Source organism: Tachyglossus aculeatus, chromosome 2, assembly GCF_015852505.1.
Source record: "Tachyglossus aculeatus isolate mTacAcu1 chromosome 2, mTacAcu1.pri, whole genome shotgun sequence".
In the NCBI taxonomy this organism is placed as follows: domain Eukaryota; kingdom Metazoa; phylum Chordata; class Mammalia; order Monotremata; family Tachyglossidae; genus Tachyglossus; species Tachyglossus aculeatus.
The window spans coordinates 17,024,505-17,036,974 of NC_052067.1; the positions used below are offsets into that span (position 1 = coordinate 17,024,505).

The 12,470-nt window shown below is 44.4% G+C and overlaps 1 non-coding gene across 1 annotated transcript; it reads right to left on the reverse strand.

Annotated features, from left to right (window-relative positions):
• Positions 1–611: 611 nt before the first annotated feature.
• LOC119924502 lies at positions 612–749 on the reverse strand. The gene has a single exon (XR_005449213.1). It is a non-coding gene; the product is annotated as a small nucleolar RNA SNORA7 (small nucleolar RNA).
• Between the last annotated feature and the right edge of the window lie 11,721 nt (positions 750–12,470).

A 12,470-nucleotide genomic window follows, 5' to 3' on the forward strand; every position in this document is an offset into this window, starting at 1 on the left:
GGAAAAGTTGTTCTGAGGGGACCACCAAATGTAGCAGCCCCCAGGAAACTAGGCTTATCCAGACCTTCTTTTTGGAAGGATTAATTCTGCTCAGTAGGGAAGGAGGGGAAGTTCTTTGCTTGCACTCAGTCACTCAATAAATGCCACTGATTGTTTCCCCTTCTTTCCTCTTCTGCCTCTTCTATTTTACTTTCTCCCTCTCCCTCTCCCTCTCCCTCTTCCTCTCCCTCCCTCCCTCTCCACCCCCTCCCACCCTCACTTTTTCCTTTTGGCCTCAATTATTCCTGAAAAACACATCCTCTTTCTGTCCTAGGCCCTAGAGAAATCTGAGCACTTCAACCAAGTCATTGACATTGAATTCTTTGGATTCAACCCTCAAGTGAGCTCTTGTCTTATGCTGTCAAGTCATTTCCGACGCATAGCGACACCAAGGACATATCTCTCCCAGGACACCCTGCTCTCCATCCGCAGTCGTTCTGGTAGTGTATCCATAGAGTTTTCTTGGTAAAAATACAGAAGTGGTTTACCACTGCCTCCTTCTGTGCAGCAAACTTGAGTCATCACCCTCCACTCTCTCCCATGCCTCTGCTGCCCAGTACAACTGAGTTTTGACTTGTAGCAGAATGTCTTCCGCTCGCTAGGCACTGCCCAAGCTAGGAATGGAATGGGTATGCCCCTGCTTGACTCTCCCTTCCATAGCCAAGACTGGTAAAGTACTAGGAATTCTCCAGATGTGACCCTGAGAGACAAGTGAGCTCTGCAGACCCGCAAACAGTGGTTTGGTGAAGATCCTACTTACCTGGATGGAGGCCAGTAGGAAGCTCGTCTTCTAGACTGTAAGCTCATTGTGGGCAGGAAATCTGTTTATTTTTATATTGTACTCTCCCAAGCATTTAGTACAATGCTCTGCACCAGCTTGAAAAATATGCTTGACTGACTGACTCGAGTTTAGGAGTCTGATCTCTTTCCCTTGCCTCTGTGGCCCGTCATTCTACCAGAAAAAAAGATTGGATGAAATTTGCCCTCATCAAACAATTGTAATTACTTCCTAATGTTCTAGGTACCTCTTCTGGGTGATGGCAAATTGTTTGATATTTCCGAATAGTATCTAATATCTTCCCAACAATTGATGTTAACTTGACCAGTCTGTAATGACTGCAATCTTCCTTTTTCTTTCCCTTTAAAAGGTGGACACAATGCTTTCATTTTTCTTCTTTTTTTAAGGTACTTGTTAAGAACTTTGTACTAAGCACTCTACTGAGCACTGGGATAGATACAAGATAATCAGTTTACGTCAGAGACAGCGGTCCAAGTCAATCATCATCAATCATATTTATTGAGTGCTTACTGTGTGCAGAGCACTGTACTAAGCACTTGGGAAGTACAAATTGGCAACATATAGAGACAGTCCCTACCCAACAATGGGCTCGCAGTCTAAAAGGGGGAGACAGAGAACAAAACCAAACATACTAACAAAATAAAATAAATAGAATAGATATGTACAAGTAAAATAAATAGAGTAATAAATATGTACAAACATATATACATATATACAGGTGCTGTGGGGAAGGGAAGGAGGTAAGATGGGGGGGATGGAGAGGGGTACGAGGGGGAGAGGAAGGAAGGGGCTCAGTCTGGGAAGGCCTCCTGGAGGAGGTGAGCTCTTGCTTATTGAGCAATCAATTGCATTCCAAGCAGTCAACTAATCAATCATATTTATTGAGTGCTTACTGTGTGCAGAGCACTGTACTAAGTGCTTGGGAGAGTACAATATATTCCCTTCCCACAGCTACTTTACAGTCTAGAGATCTTAAACAAATTCTAGGCAATGGCTCTGCAGTATCTATCGGTGTGCCCTAAGGAATGTCAGATTCCTTTGATTTAAAGACCTCCGGTGTGTAACAACAGCTTTTAATTGTCTCTTCCCTTATTCTACTTTAACTTTCCAAGTTTTCATCCCAAGAGCAGCTTGCCCTGATCACCTCTTCACTCATGACTTTTTTGGTAAAGGCAAAGAGTGAAAAATCAAAGTCTCTTCTTTTTTCACAGGCAAAACATTTTTCCCTGTCCTCCTCTCTGGCTTACTTTAATTGAACCATTTTTTTTAGCTATCATTTTTGTCTTGTGCTAGCTGAAGCTCCTATCTAGCTTTGATGTTTCTTTGTCCCTACTGGATTGTGCTATTTCTTTAGTTATGTGATCCAATTTCCACTCTTTGGAACCTTTTTTTTTTTTTCATTTGCTCCTAACGTGTCTCAAGAGCTCCTGGTTTAGCCAACTTGACATATTGTTCTGCCTTTCCTCTGCACTGGCATAATTTGTTCTTATGCCTATTTTTTTTTTTGAAGAACAAACAGCTTTCTTGGACTACTTTATCTTCTAGACTTTCACTCTATCACTCCTTGGTAGTGCCCCAGTCCCATTAAAAATTGTGTTTCTTTTATATATATATATATAATTTTTTTTCAAGTCAGTCCCCCTCTCTAGACTGTAAATTCCTTGCGGGCAGGGAACATGTGTACCCTATAATATTGTACTTATTGTAATAATGTGTACCTGTAATATTGTACTTTCCCAAGCAATTAGTACACAGTAATAGGATTCTGTTGGCGGCAGGGATTGTGGAAGTTGGCCAACCAGAGCACAAAAGAAAAGCAACTTGGCCTCGCGGAAAGAGCACGGGCCTCGTAGTCAGAAGATCTGGGTTCTAATCCCAGCTCTGCTGATTGCTTGCTGCGTGATCTTGGAGTGGAGTAGAAATCTCAAACCAGGCAAGATGTCCTAACTCCATTGCCTGGGACAGCCATTTCATACTAAAGAGCATCTAGCATTCAGGCCTCTATGACGGTCATTTTGAGGACCACCTCCAGGTCTCTTTTTTTGTTTAATGGTGTTTGTTAAGCACTTACTATGTGCCAGTCACTGCTCTAAACACTGTGGCAGATACAAGATCATCAGGTTAAACACGTCCCTGTCCCACGTGGAGCTCACAGTCTTCGTCCCCCATTTTGCGATTGAGATGACTAAGGCCCAGAGAAGTGAAGTATCTTGTCCAAGGTCACAGATCAGACAATGGTGGAGGCAGGATTAGAACACAGGTCCTTCTGACTCCTAGGCCCAAACTCTTTCCACTGGGTCATGCTACTTCTTGGGTTGTATTTGATTGGATGATTCATTTCCAAGTAAAAATATTGTTTCTGCTAATTTGAAAATTCATTCCCCACTTTTCTTCTCTATTCCTATTCTTCTCTATTCTCTGTTCTTCTCTATTTCCTCTCTCCCACAACTGCTGCCCCAGATTCCCACCCCCAGAACTACATGGCAGCTCCATGAATCCATGGGAAACACTGAAAGGAGAGGAGTCGGGACAGCAAAAACCAACAGATACTTTGGCTGGCCAGTAAGGGCTTCTGACCCACAGCTAGAAGAATGGTGGAAAAAAGAAATAAAGCAAGGTCTTACAATAAATTAGGAAGCAAAAGTCTGAGGAGAGAAGAGATCTGTGCTTTGGGGGCTAGTTGGAGTCAAGTAGATAGCTTAATACCCAGTTATTCAGAGAAAATGACTGGGTCTAGATATCGTGGCTCAATGGAAAGAGCCCGGGCTTGGGAGTCAGAGGTCATGGGTTCAAATCCCAGCTCCACCAATTGTCAGCTGTGTGACCTTGGGCAAGACACTTAACTTCTCTGCGCCTCAGTTACCTCATCTGTAAAATGGGGATGAAGACTGTGAGCCCCACCTGGGACAACCTGATCACCTTGTATCCCCCTCCAGCGCTTAGAACAGTGCTTTGCACATAGTAAGTGCTTAACAAATGCCATTATTATTATTATTATTATATAGCATTTGCTTTCTCCAAGTTGCTCAGATGTTCTGTAGAGGACTTCATTTAGGGTGAGCTCATCCCTAGATGATGGGGCAGGAGCAGGTAGGAATGACTCTTCTTTATAGAAAAGCAAACTGTAATGGGCTGACAGAGGGAGAAGGGACTTGCCCCTGTGAGGTCACTCAAGGACTCAGTCACTGAGATGAAACAAAGGCCCCACCTCTGCCTCACTGCCCAGCTTGTATAGCTCGAAACTCGTGCGTTTCAACCTGTTTTCTGAGAGGGGGCCTGTAGTACCACTGAAACACACCCTCGTCTTTCCAGCCCTCTCCCTCTCAGCTAAGAGACCTTCCTCAGTCAAGAGCAGAACACTGTATTCTCTCAGGGTTAGGAGGAGCAAAAAGTGCCTAGGCCCAAAATAGACAAGTAAAACAACAGTACAGGGATACCTCCTTCCCTTCCCCACAGCACCTGTATATATGTATATATGTTTGTACATATTTATTACTCTATTTATTTATTTATTTTACTTGTACATATCTATTCTATTTATTTTATTTTGTTAGTATGTTTGGTTTTGTTCTCTGTCTCCCCCTTTTAGACTGTGAGCCCACTGTTGGGTAGGGACTGTCTCTATATGTTGCCAATTTGTACTTCCCAAGCACTTAGTACAGTGCTCTGCACATAGTAAGCGCTCAATAAATACAATTGATGATGATGATGTTGATAAGGCAAACTTTTAAGAGACCAAAAAGCGCACAAGAAGATTTTCCTTGCCCTGTCCTAGTAAATCAAACAGTGCTTTTCCAAAAGGGATTGGGTGGAATACCACTCGGGAAGCAGCATGGCGTAGAGGGTAGAGCACGGGGCTGGGAGTCAGAAGGTCATGGGTTCTAATCCTGGCTCCGCCACTTGTCTGCTGTGTGGCTCTGGGCAAGTCACTTCACTTTTCTGTGCCTCAGTTACCTCATCTGTAAAATGGGGTTGGAGATGGTGAGCCAGGCTCATAGTAAGTACTGAACAAATACCACCGGTTGGGCTGGGAGCTGGGACAGCAATTTCTGGGAAGCTCTCTGCTCATCATTTTTCCTTCCCATTGACATCGTAGCAAACTGAGGAGCAATGTCCCTATCCTTCTGAAGCAGGTCCCTCCCAACCAGGTACTTCTAAGGCCAGGAAAAGAGGAAAATGCAAAGGGACAAAGTAATGCCAAGCAAGGCAATCATCACATGCTATTCCAAGCTCCTGCTGTAATGCTGGGATTAATCCACAGTTCTGCTCATGGTGGGCCACCAGTCAGACCCAGTAGCAGACGTCTTGATTGATGTTCCTAAGACTAATAAGCAGAGCTCACTATTTTCCATCTTGAGTAGGCAACATTTATTTTCCAAAGCCCCAGAGCAGATCAGGAATTACAATTTAGCACTTTGCCCCGTGACCTAAATATTGCCCCGTACTTAGCCATTAACTTTCTTTAATTGGCTCCTTTCCTACAGCTCTGCTGTGGGGCTTTGAGTTTCCGCATTTTTTTTCAATTTTATCCATATAGCAAAAATAAACCTGTAAAAAAACAGTGGAAGGGCATCGCTTCCTGCACAGTCCAGAGCTTTAAAGACTCATAAGTAGCATGTTTTAAAGCTGCAGGAGAGCACATTTATCAGTTGAGAAACCATTTATGTCGGAGGTTCGTCCCCAGTCTCTCTGTTTCTTCCTCTTCCAAATGGGCACCATCTATCTTGTTAAGAGTCTCCATTAATGTACTGATAAATGAACTCCGAGGGATCCAGCCCCTCATTTAGCTAATGGTGGAAGCCATTCCCAGCGTCAACTGCAGACATTTACTACCTGGGGTTTTAGGAAGAAGTCTTGATTTTCATGTCTGGGATGCTTTTGGTCTTATGAAATGAAGGTTGATTTGGCTCTGATTGGAACCACTGAGTTCCCATTCGGAAGCCCTGAGCACAGTGTGATGCACTCTGTGGCTATCCCAGGAAAGTGCAATGTGCCCACCCATGATGAAGATAACCCAATCTGACCGACACATGCCCCGCTTACCCTGCTTTTTTGGACACTAAAAACGTGGATCTGAATTAGGGGGGGCCCTTGGGGAGCAAGCAGAGATTGCCACAGAACAGACAGTCAATCAGTCAATCTTATTTATTGAGCATTTACTGTGTGCAGAGCACTGTTCTAACAACTTGGGCGAGTGCAATAGAACAATAGAAAGACATATTCCCTGCCCACAACCTAACTTACAGTCTAGAGGGGGAGACAGACATAAATAAATTGCAGATATTTCCATACGTGCTGAGGGGCTGGGTCGGGGGGATGAATAAAGGGAGCAAGTCAGGGTGACGCAGAAGGGAGTGGGAGAAGAGGGCTTAGTCAGGGAAGGTCTCTAGGAGGAGATGGGCCTTCAGTAAGGCTTCAAATGGGGGGAGAGGAATTGTCTGACGGATATGGGGGCGGGCAGAGGCAAGTGTGCGGACTCATTTGGAGTAGGAGAGTAACAAGGTGAGGTAGGAGGGGGCAAGATGATAGAGGATTTTAAAGCCGATGGTGAGAAGTTTCTGTTGATGAGAAGGTAGATGGGCACTGTTTTGGGACTGCAGGGGTGAAGTGCACACCTCTGGATCAGCCCACCCCCACTACCACAGACATCATCCTTCCCTTCCCCACAGCACCTATATATATGTATATATGTTTGTACATATTTATTACTCTATTTATTTATTTTACTTGTACATATCTATTCTATTTATTTTATTTTGTTAGTATGTTTGGTTTAGTTCTCTGTCTCCCCCTTCTAGACTGTGAGCCCACTGTTGGGTAGGGACTGTCTCTATATGTTGCCAACTTATACTTCCCAAGTGCTTAGTACAGTGCTCTGCACACAGTAAGTGCTCAATAAATACGATTGATTGATTGATTGATTGATTGATTCATCAGAGACAAATCCCACCCAAAGATGGTGAATTACCGTTCTTCCAGTCCCAAAAGGAACAAAATAAGGTAGGCCTTTTTTCTGCCCCTCCACCTCCCCACTGGTCCTATGTCTTACATTTACAATCAATCAGTCGTATTTACTGAGTGCTGTACTAAGCACTTGGGAGAGTATAATGTAACATTCATTCATTCAATTGTATTTATTGAGCACTTACTGTGTGCAAAGCAACGTGGCTCAGTGGAAAGAGCACAGGCTTGGGAGTCAGAGGTCAAGTGCTAGGCACACAGTAAGCGCTCAGTAAATACAAGTGAATGAATAAATGGGTTCTAATCCCTGCTCTGCCACTTGCCTGCTGTGTGACTTTGGACAAGTCACTTAACTTCTCTGGGCCTCAGTTACCTCATCTGCAAAATGGGGATTAAGACTGTGAGCCCCATGTGGGACAACCTGATTACCTTGTATCCCCCCAGCCCTTCAAACAGTGCTTGGCACATAGTAAACACTTAACAAATGCCATCATCATCATCACTGTACTACTACTACTGAAAACTTACCTCCTCCAGGAGGCCTTCCCAGACTAAGCCCCCTTTTCCTCCCTCCCCCCCGACAGCACTTATAAATATGTGCATATTTATAATTATAATTCCATGTGTTTTTATTAATGATGTGTATATATCTACAATTCTATTTATTTATAATGATGCTACTGATGCCTGTTTACTTGTTTTGATGTCTGTCTCCCTCCCCTCTTCAAGATTGTGAGCCCTTTGTGGGCAGGGATTGTCTCTGTTGCTGAATTAAACTTCCCAAGCGTTTAGTATGGTGCTTTGCACACAGTAAGTGCTCAATAAATAAGAATGAATGAATGAATGAATGAATACTAAGTGTTTGGGATAGTACATTACAGCAGCAAACAGACACATTCCCTGCCCACAACAAGCTCACAGTCTAGAGAGAGATGGAGGAAAACAGTTGGGTACAGGTGATGTGTGCCTGGATTATAGTCATCCTCCCTCATCTAGCAAGGTGTTCTACAATGAATCAATCAATCATATTTATTGAGCACTTACTGCATGCAGAGCATTCTACAGAATTGGGCTCTAGGGGAAAAGATGAGTGGAAAAGAATGCTTTGTACATTGCTTTGCCTACGGTAAGCATTCAATAAATATGATTGAATGAATGAGTGAAAGAGAAGTTTATTTGGAAGCGAAGGTCTAGAAGGATTGGGAGATTGAAAAGGAATTGAATTTGAGAATGACTGTCCATACACTACCTTCATTTCCCCTTTTCCCAAATTAAGAAAAAAATTGAGAAATCTATGATGGCTCTATCACCAGGATTTCATATGCTATAACTAGGTAACAAAGCAAAAACCCAACAAGATATTTTCCTTTTCCCAAACTGTTCTACATCTATGGAAGGATGGTAATAGTGATAATAATAATAATGACAGTATGTGCCAAACACTGTACTAAGCACCAGGATAGATACAAGATAATCAGTTCCCACATGGGGCTCACAGTCCAAGTAGGAGGGAGGACAGGTGTTGAGTCCCCGTTTTGCAGATGAGGAAAATGAGGCACAGAAACGTTAAGTGATTTGCCCAAAATCACAAAGCAGATGAGTGGCAGAGCCAAGACTGGATCCCAGGTCCTCGGCCCCCAAGGCCCGTGCTCTTTCCACTAGACCACACAGCTTCCCCTGCGGTGTGATTGAACATCAACTTTCCGAATCATGTTGCCGAATCACATCCCCATAAACCAAATTTCCTCTTTTTCCAGCCCTCTTCCCTGCTGGGACCCTTTGGTTAGAGTCTGTCCTAAATCTGAAACTGTTTCAACGATGCAAAGTCATCGGACTCCATTAGCGAGCATATTCCTTCTGCCAAAGCTGGCCCAAGAGCTTAATTAACAATAATAATAATGGCATTTATTAAGCGCTTACTATGTGCAAAGCACTGTTCTAGGCGCTGGGGAGGTTACAAGGTGATCAGGTTGTCCTACGTGGGGCTCACAGTCTTAATCCCCATTTTACAGATGAGGCAACTGAGGCACAGAGAAGTTAAGTGACTTGCCCAAAGTCACACAGCTGACGATTGGTGGAGTCAGGATTCGAACCCATGACCTCTGACTTCAAAGCCCGGGCTCTTTCCACTGAGCCACGCTGCTTCCAGTTTCACTTCATGAAAGTAATTTTTCATCTTTCTCCAGACCAAGGAAAGTGTGGTGAAGGTACAATATCAGGAGGGCAGGAGAGTTTATTGCGGATAAAGCTCCCCACACAGGCAGCGAGACAGGAACTCAACAGGAGTCTAGCCATTTAAAGGCACAAACTGTATCAGAGGCAGCCCGGCGTATTGGATAGAGCCTGGGTCTTAGAGTCAGAAGGTCATGGGTTCTAATCCTGGCTCCGCTGGGTGACCTGGGGTAAGTCACTTCACTTCTCTGTGCCTCAGCTACCTCGTCTGTTAAATGGGAATTTAGACTGTGAGCCCCACGGAGGATAGATACTGTGTCCAACCCCATTTGCTTGTATTCACCCCAGTGCTTAGCACAGTGCCTGGCACATACTAAGCACTTAACAAATGCCATAATAATATTATTATTCTATAAGTAGTGAAAAATCCATTAGGATAGCCAAAGGGCTTGTCAAAGCTTTATGAGGTGGTGGGGAGAGGTGGCAATTCAAACATCAGCCTCACACTGATTTATTTAAAAAAAAAGCTCATTTTATTTCATTCTGTTGTCGTTATGAATAAGAAGCTAGAATGTACATTTTCAGCATGAAGCTATTTTGAATGCCTGCCTGCGTTCTGACAACACATGGCTTTTTCCCCCTACAGTGGATTCAGGAAGGAACATCAGAACTGGCTAAAACAAAATCATAAAGGGAATCACCTTTTTTCTCTCTTTTAAATGGCATTTGTTAAGCACTTAATAAGTGCCGGGCACTGTACTAAGCATTGGGGTAGACACAAGCTGATCAGGTTGGACACAGTCCCTGTCCTACGTGGGGCTCACAGTTTTAATCCCCATTTTGTAGATGAGGTAACTGAGGCACAGGGAAGTTGCGATTTGCCCAAGGACAAACAGCAGACAAGTGATTCTATCCACCAGTCAGTCAGTCTATTGTATTTATTGAGAGCTTACTGTGTGCAGAGCGCTGTACGAAGCACTTGGGAGAGTATAATATAGCAAAGTAACAGACACATTCCCTGCCCACAATGAGCTTACAAGTGTCTCACACAATTATCTTGTCTCCTGTGTCTGATGAAGCTAAAGAATGATATTCCTCCTGAGAGTGGTCTGATTATGGTTGCCCATAATAAAAATTAGGGTATTAAGTGCTCTCTTTGTGCCAAGCACTGTGCCAACTTCGGGGGTAGGTACAGCAGGCCTGGCAGTCGGCGGACCCCAGTCTTAATCCTGGCTCGGCCATTTGCCTGTGGTGTGCCCTTAGGCAAGTCACTTTGTCTTAGTTTCCTTATCTGTAAAATCACCATCATCAATCGTATTTATTGAGCACTTACTATGTGCAGAGCACTGTACTAAGCGTTTGGGAAGTACAAATTGGCAACATATAGAGACAGTCCCTACCCAACAGTGGGCTCATGGGGATCAAATACTTGTTCTCCCTCCTGTCTAGACCGTGAGCCCTGTGTGGAACAGGCACTGTTTCTGACTTGGTTACCTCTGTGTGTAGAACAGTGTTAGGCACTAGTAAGTGCTTAACAAATGCTATTATTATTATTATTATTACTAATAATAATATCCAGCAAAGAGCCTATCCCATGTGAGGCTCACACTCTTTTAAATTCATGGTGTTTAGTAGTAGTAATAATAATAATGATGGTACTCGTTAAGTGCTTACTATGTGCCAAACACTGTTCTAAGCACTGGAGTAGACAATAATAATAATAGCACTTGTTAAGTGCTTACTATGTGCCAAGCACTGTTCTAAGCACTGGAGTAGATCATAATACTTTTAGACTGTGAGCCCACTGTTGGGTAGGGACTGTCTCTATATGTTGCCAACTTGTACTTCCCAAGCGCTTAGTACAGTGCTCTGCACACAGTAAGCGCTCAATAAATATGATTGATGATGATGATGATGATAATAATAATGGTATTTGTTAAGCCCTTACTATGTGCCAGGCACTGTACTAAGCGCTGGGTGGATACAAGCAAATTGGGTTGGACACAGTCCCTGTTCCAAGTGGGGCTCACAGTCTCAATCCCCGTTTTACAGACGAGGTAACTGAGGCACAGAGAGGTGAAGTGACTTGCCCAAGGTCACGCAGCAGACAAGTGGTGGAGCCGAGATTAGAACCCGCGACCTTCCAACTCCTCGGCCCGTGTTCTTTTCCACTAGACCATGCTGCTTCCTCGGTGGTCAGCTGCTGAGAATGTTTATGCACACATTATGAAAAAAGTAGTGCCCTTCTAACGTCTTTACTGACATGATTTTACATAATATAAGCTGAAAATTGGGCAGTAGTTTTGAAAATTGGGCAGCAGTTTTGGCATCTCCGTGATCCATACCTAGGTGATACCAAATTTCCAATCCAGGCCCGGAGGGTATGGGAAGCTGGGAGTAAATAGAAATTGTCTGGAAATGACAACTTCCCTCTCCCTTCCTCCCTGTCTGCCACTGAGCTCTCCAGCATCAGTCTCTTAGCCAAACCCGCCCATGGGCGGAAAAAAAAGGTACTAAGGAGAGTGGGGAAGGGAAGAGGGGTGATAGGAAGGAGGAGGAAAGAGGAATGGGGTGGAGAAGAAGGGTGACAGGAAGGAGGAAGAAAGAGGAGTGGGGTGGGGAAGAGAGGTGACAGGAAGGAGAAGGAAAGAGGAGTGGGGCAGGGGGAAGGGGAAAAGGACGCATAGAGGAAGGTAAGGAGAAAGTGTAAAAGATCTGCCTCATGTCCTTCCCTCTCTCCCCTCTCCCATTTTCCCTCCTCCCCCTGGCCCTGAAGGGGACAGGTGCACAGCCTCAGGGAAAACATCTGCCACAGCTTTTAGGTTGCAGAGTAGATGCCCTACGCAGCAGGAGCCCAGTGCATTTTAGGATGCCTGTGCCTTCCCCTCACTTGGCTCAAGGCCTTGGGCAGCAGCTTTAAAAGCCTCACCTTCCTTCCCTGACTTAAGAGCCCTATTTGGTTTCAAGAAGGGGTAGATTAGGTTGCAATCCCCTGATCTGAAGAAACGCTGGCGAAAGCAAAAAGTCTTCTGACTCTGACTCTCTCTCTCTCCTTTCTAGTCAAATTAGAAAACTTTTTGGAGTGGGCGGGAGAAGCTTTCATGGGAAGACAATATTAGCTCACTTCGTGGCCTGCTGCGGCCGTGAAAATCTGTGGTGATCAGGGGTCACTCTCAGGCTGCTGGGTGGAAAGAGGGAACTCTCAGCAGGCACAGGAAGAGCAGAGGGGAGTCTAAAAGTGTCCTCTGTGAAAAATTGCCCCACAGGCAGCTCTTGCTGAGTATGGAAATGCCTAGAAGAGCCAAGCACTCCTGGCTGCCACAGAATCTGACTGATTCTAGGCACTCTGCTCTAGCAAACTGATGATCATCATCATCAATCGTATTTATTGAGCGCTTACTATGTGCAGAGCACTGTACTAAGCGCTTGGGAAGTACAAATTGGCAACATATAGAGACAGTCCCTACCCAACAGTGGGCTCACAGTCTAAAAGGGGGGA